This window comes from Macrobrachium nipponense, chromosome 13, assembly GCF_015104395.2.
Source record: "Macrobrachium nipponense isolate FS-2020 chromosome 13, ASM1510439v2, whole genome shotgun sequence".
In the NCBI taxonomy this organism is placed as follows: Eukaryota; Metazoa; Arthropoda; class Malacostraca; order Decapoda; family Palaemonidae; genus Macrobrachium; species Macrobrachium nipponense.
This window is the reverse complement of record NC_087206.1, coordinates 14132431-14139298: the sequence shown is the minus strand read 5'-3', so window position 1 is coordinate 14139298 and position 6868 is coordinate 14132431. Positions and strand designations below refer to the sequence as shown.

General features: G+C 34.8%; 1 protein-coding gene across 8 annotated transcripts in view; it reads right to left on the bottom strand.

Moving 5' to 3' along the window:
* Nucleotides 1-6868, bottom strand: part of LOC135225653 (caskin-1-like) — a 1822025-nt gene that overhangs the window by 132827 nt on the left and 1682330 nt on the right. The gene's annotated exons all lie outside the window — the stretch shown is intronic.

Sequence of the window (6868 nt, the reverse complement as noted above, 5' to 3'; positions counted from 1 at the left end):
TATTCGCTCGTCATCGTCATCTCTCTCTTCGTAAACGTGTTTTCTTAATTATTGTGTCAGCGTGGATATCAGCGATTATGCCCCTCTCTCTCTCTCTCTCTCTCTCTCCTCTCAGTGGTTGTCATTATCAAAGAAGAAAATAACTCAGCGACTTCATTTCGTAGCATAATTTTAGATGTTGAAGTTAACATCCAATAAAGGGGAAAGATTTGTAACTGTATGTATCATGTGCGACCATGTGTGTACAGTATGTATATTTATAAACAGGGTATCAGTATCACATGTAGGTGGGAAACCATCTTGGGTATCTGGAGGAAGGAACTTTGATACACACAGCCCGAAATCATTATCACGAGGTGCTTGATAAGAGGCATTTATCAAAAATCACCATTTACGCCTTAAGAACTAAATAAAATCAGTATTCACAAAGAATAAAGAAAAAAAAAACTATACACCAAACAGAAAAAAAAAAAGATGAACAGGAGAGACTATAAGGCGACTAGAATGTTCCCACCCATCCAATCTCCAATTCAAACAATTTGCTTGCTTTCCCGCGGACATTAAAAGGTGTTAACCATTAGAACGCAATTACGAAACACTTGAGAAATTCTACAATGACAAGGAGAAGACTAATCAAAGAAAATTCACCTTCAGTAGCAAAACGTAGTAGGCAAACTTTCGGGAGGTCTCTCTCTCTCTCTCTCTCTCTCTCTCTCTCTCTCTCTCTCTCTCTCTCTCTCTCTCACACACACACATAATTTTTAGCCAAGGTTTAAATTCAGGTAACATTTAAAAACTTGATCACAGAGGATAAAACACAAGTAATAAAAAAGCTTAAAATTTTTTTTGAAATTACTCCTTCAATATAAAATTTAAAGCTTACCAAATCTTAAGTTTATTCAGCAAATGGGCCAAAAAAAGGCCCATAAAACAGCCTACGTCCGGAGAACCCAATAAATTTCATGAGACCAACAGCTCCATATATTCTGGCTTCTCTAACCACAAACACTTTTCCTTAACAACAAAAAAAGAAAAAAAAAAATACTAACGAATAAAAAAAAGGGACTTAAGCTAAATCGGCTCTAATGGAGACACCGATAAATCTGGAGAGGGAAACGAGCCTAAATATCTCAAGATTTTCAAAACAGCGACGGCGTAAATAGATCGTCGGCGATCATTTCGACTTACGCAGACGACTCGGCTTAGAAGAGTAGCAAAAAAAAGGAAAACACACACACACACACACACATATATATATATAGATATATATAATATATATATATATATATATATATATATAGGTATATAAATTTTTCATCGTGTACGCCGTGAATAATTTTTTATATTCAAATAATAAAAGCTACAATTTCGTTTGATATCGAATTCTCAATATCTCTCCATATATATATATATATATAGATATATATATATATATATATATATATATATATATAGATATATATTATATATATGTGTGGTTGTGTGAATGAAGACAAAAGGCCCATGAAACACAATTTAACGTTCCAACCAGTGATCAGGAGCAAAAAAGGATGTGCTCGAAATGTATGGTTGCAACGTTAAAATAGTGTTTTATAGTTTTATAGACCTTTTATCTTCATATTATGCTGTTGTATTACAGTAAAAAGACACCCACACACACACACACACACACACACACACACACACACATATATATTATATATATATATATATATATATCTATATATATATATATATATATATATATATATATATTACACAACGACAATATTAATAGACATAACTTGACGCACTGCTATAACAGACGTCAAGACAAGTTAATATCTGGTTACGACAAAAGGTTACCAGCATAAAAAAAAAAAGAATAAAACAGGTATGCGATGCAACGATACCCAATTATGCGCTGATAATCCAACCGTGACGGATGGACCCCCGCCGATTAGTATACCAGGAAGCTACGAAAATTACCTGCGGGATTTGAGAGCAACCAGGATTACCTGACTGAAATGAGGATGTGGAATAGGATGATTTGACACAGCAACAGCAACAGTAACTCCAGCAATTACAGCAACAACTGTTTTCTTCCTGCCCAGGCTGGTTTTACAAGTTGCATTGGCTTATACGTTAGAAAATAAAGGTATAAATAATGTAGTCTTTTATTTCTTTGATAAGTGCTAGTCTTGTCAACTTCCTTTACCTTGGTTGGTTTAAAAGGACGTTGTGTTGCAAATTTCACTGGCCCCTGCCTATAATACAAATACATAGGTTTTATATAGATATATATATATATATATATATATATATATATAAACGGAAAGTGACACGGATGTCGTCATTTCTTATTCGTCGTGACTAATACAATATATATATATATATATATATATATATATATATATATATATATATATATATATATATATATACAAATTAGTCTTATCAGACAAAATGAATAGGAAATAACGGCATACTGTGTCACTTTCCGTTAATCTCTATGACAACCTGATATCAATTCGTTTTCCTTTTTTTGTCACTTAAGTATTTATCAAGAATTCGCCCCACCCCCATCCACCCCCAAAAATAACTACCCTCCCCCCAGAAAAATAAAACAAATAAAAGAAAAAAAGGAGTCGCTAAAACATAAAACTGCAGATAATCACATCGGTACAAATTGTAAACTGCACAAAAGCAACAGTTCTACAGACACTAAACTGCACACGCTCAGGTGATTATCACACACGGCTGGACACACACATACACACTTCACCCACTAAATCGAAACGTCATTGTCAAATATTATTCCAAGGACCTCGCACCTAGGACGAGGTCGACCTTGAGATCTGCATACTCACGACACGGCTCTGACGAAGACTCCAGTCCATGCGCCTCCAAGGGGCAATTTCTATTCTAGTACCTGCCTCTCATAGATGAATTCTATCGTTCTATTTTCGCTTCTTAGCACTCTACCAATGGGAAGTTTCTGTGCTATCCGCATTCAGTATGAAATTTCTCTCCTATTCATTCATACTGGAAATTGATTCTATATGAATTTTCCCTTCATACTAGAAATGGATTCTATAAGAATTTACTCTTCTATTCATTGATACTGGAAATTGAATCTACATGAATGTTCTCTCCTATTCATTCATACTGGAAATTGAATCTATATGAAATTTCTCTCCTATACATTCATACTGGAAATTGATACTATAAAAATTTACTCTTCTATTCATTCATAATGGAAATTGATTGATTCTATATGAATTTTCTCTTCTATTCATTCATACTGGAAATTGATTCTATATGAATGTTCTCTTCTATTCATTCGTACTGGAAATTGATTCTTTATGAATGTTCTCTTCTATTCATTCATACTGGAAATTGAATCTACCCAAACTCAAGTGGAAATGTCTATTCTATTCACGTCCAAAGATCAAAATCTATTCAACCGACCTCCACTACGTGATTGCATGATCAAGAGACTCGTATTGCTGTAGCGTTGGACCTTTGGGGCCTGGAACAGAATTTCGGACGAAGAAGACCATGTCCAGCATTACATAATCATGGGCTTCCCTTCTTCAACCTCTGTTCCAAAAGCTCCGTTCTCTGCAGTGAAAAGCTCCCAGCGAACTGGGCCAGATCCCTGCCCCGCCCTAATTAATAGTCAATAAGAAAAAAAAAAGGGGGGGGGCGGGAATCCCAGAATAATTTCTCATGCAAAGAGGTCATCCTCTTTCCGTTACTCTGTTGTATCATGAGGATAATGCAAATCAGTCAATCTATGTGCTTGAGGCTTAATGGAAACAATACTTATTTTCTCTTTCACTTTCTCTTGCAATAGGATAATAATTTCTTTTGTTTCAGCGAGAGAGAGAGAGAGAGAGAGAGAGAGAGAGAGGAGAGAGAGCATGGTGACATTGGTATTAATCAGACGACTCAACTAATTTTCGTTATGATTTCACTGGCGATATACACGACTCATGACCAGCTAAATAATAATAATAATAATAAATAATAATAATAATAATTAATAATAAATAATAATAATACCTTCATAAGACAGAAGACCTTGCTACAAGCAACATCACGACCGCAGTCAACTTATCAGAAACTCCATTGAAAAAAAATTTCTTCTGACTGGCTTTCTGACACTTACTTTCCCGATAATCTGACATACATGAAGATAAATTTCATCTCGGCCCCGGCTCATCGCTAATTAACACGGGGTTATTAGAATCAATTACTCGACGGTCTATCTATAATTAATCATTTAACGACGCAGCGAAAAGCTCGCGTTGCAGCTTCAATATATACCGAATAACTCTTTTGTTGCTAGACAAAAATAATTTTTCCAAGACGTACTGGGATAAATCTCTTTTATAAACTGACAATATTATAAATTTCATACGTTGGGAATATAATGAAAGAGATATTCGAAACAGAGCATTAGGATATATACATAAATACACACACACACACACACACACATATATATATATATATATATATGTGTGTGTGTGTGTGTGTCTATCACATTACCGTGATTCATATACATATATCGAACTACAAATGTCCCTTAATATCTAATTCGCTCTACCTCGGAATTAATATATTTTCATATATGCTTAACCGAGGGGGAATTTATTAAGCGATAATAGAATTGGCGATCGACAGGCGCGAACCAGCGACCTCCCAATACTAGGACTGGCAGTGAAGCCTTAAACCACAATTCTATTATCGCTTAATAAATTCCCCCTCGGTTAAGCATATATGAAAATATATTAATTCCGAGGTAGAGCGAATTAGATATTAAAGGACATTTGTAGTTCGATATATATATATATATATATATATATATATATAATATATATATATATATATTATATATATGTGTGTGTGTGTGTGTGTGTGTGTGTCTGTGTGTGTTTCCTGTAGAGCTTTGAAAATATATTGAAATATGAAGTATACATACTTTATGTACAAACACACACACACATCAATACATTATAATAAATGTACATATGTATATGTGTGTGTATGTAATGTATGTATACTACATACTTCCACGTATTGTCAAAGCTCTACAGGAAACGCACATTCTTCCATGAAACTAAAAAGGATATGAAGTGGGCACCTGGCAAATCCCACTGACGCAATCTTATAATCTTATATTCCGTGAGAGAGAGAGAGAGAGAGAGAGAGAGAGAGAGAGAGAGAGAGAGAGAGAGAGAGAGAGAGAGAGAGAGAGAGAGAGAGAGAGAGAGAGTCCCCATAATGGATCCCTTGAGGAATTTCCTCTGCCCTCTTGTCATACAGGGAAAGCACAACTGTTAATGCCGTCTTCTCTTGGTCCATATACTAAAAGTTTCATGAAATCTGAAGTACTTCCAAAATGCAAGAAGCTTCCACCCCAAATTAAGCATAACCAAAAGTATTCTAGTCTCTTCTACAAACGGTTCGACAGTTCAGGTAATTGCGATTTGAATAACTAAAATATAACTTCTTACAAATAATTCTGGTTCAGGTCAATAATGAATGGTTAGATTTAATCAGTATAGCCCCAAGAGCAGTAAGTGCCCTAAGAAAAATAGTTCTTTGGCTGGGGTAGTTCAGGAAATTATAAATTAGTCCTGTGCACTATACTTGACCATAAATGATCGAAGGTAATCATCATAATATGTATCCCCAGCTACCACAATGAATGGCTTTATATAGTATATACAAAAAGGGGGAAAAATAAGTGCTATATACAATAAAACTGATAGAAAAATACTCTAATTATCCTGTAGGGAGAGTCATGGAGACAGGGATCACCTCTAGCCTAAAGCTTCTTAGCAATCGAGACTGGATTCCTCACTTCTGCTGAAAAATACCACCTTAGCCTCTTAAGAAATCCAAGGGATTATAGCTGGTGGATTATGGCGAACTACAATACAGACAAGTTTTCGGAGATTAGTGAATATAAGAAAATTTAGGCCTAACTTGAAAAACGAGGGGCAGTATGACAGTAATTCTTGTTGGACTATGAGTCTACGACAAGAATTTATCTCGGATTTTTTTTATTAGCACGAAATACAAGGTTTGAACTTTGAGAAAAGACTGGTTAAACAGTACTAGTTTTCTGGTGACAATACGTTTGTATATTAGATTGAACAACTTCTCGCACAGTATATATATAAAAAAGTCTATTCACTTAAGCACTTCCACCAATACGGGAATCTAATTTGGTCGAGATATCAAGCCGTAAATTACATCAAAAGAAGGCACGATCGTTACTGAAATCAAGTGAGATTAAGATACCAACCCTCTTGACCAAGAAGTTCTAGGTACCTCCGACACATGACACTTTCAATATTTTAATCACGTAACCAAACAAATAATAATAATAATAATTAATAATAATGAGTAGACTGAGTTAAGAGATAAGTGGTAAAATTCATCACAATAAAATCCAACAAAACTTCAACAAAATATTCTTGGAAGGCTGAATGACCAATTCTGCTGATCTGAATGTACTGTTATTTCACTGCAACAATTTTCCTTGCAATGATTTTAAGCTAAGACACTACGATGTTTGGTATGATCAAGGTTGATAAACTTTGTTGAACAAATTAACGACAAGTTTTTTGAACATGTAACCTTGTGAATTGTTATTTAAAGAAATGTATCAATTTGTAATAATCTTGAATAATGATTTTTGCATTCACACACAAGTCTGTACAACTAAATGGACATCTGACACACTGGACCTTTCGCCTCACGGTCTACCTAGCACCTGCACGGCCTTCTACACATTAAAAAGTCATCAATGGGACCGATGCACATTTTCTTTGTGATTTTTAAAGGTCCTTCGGTTTCCAAAGGTCACATA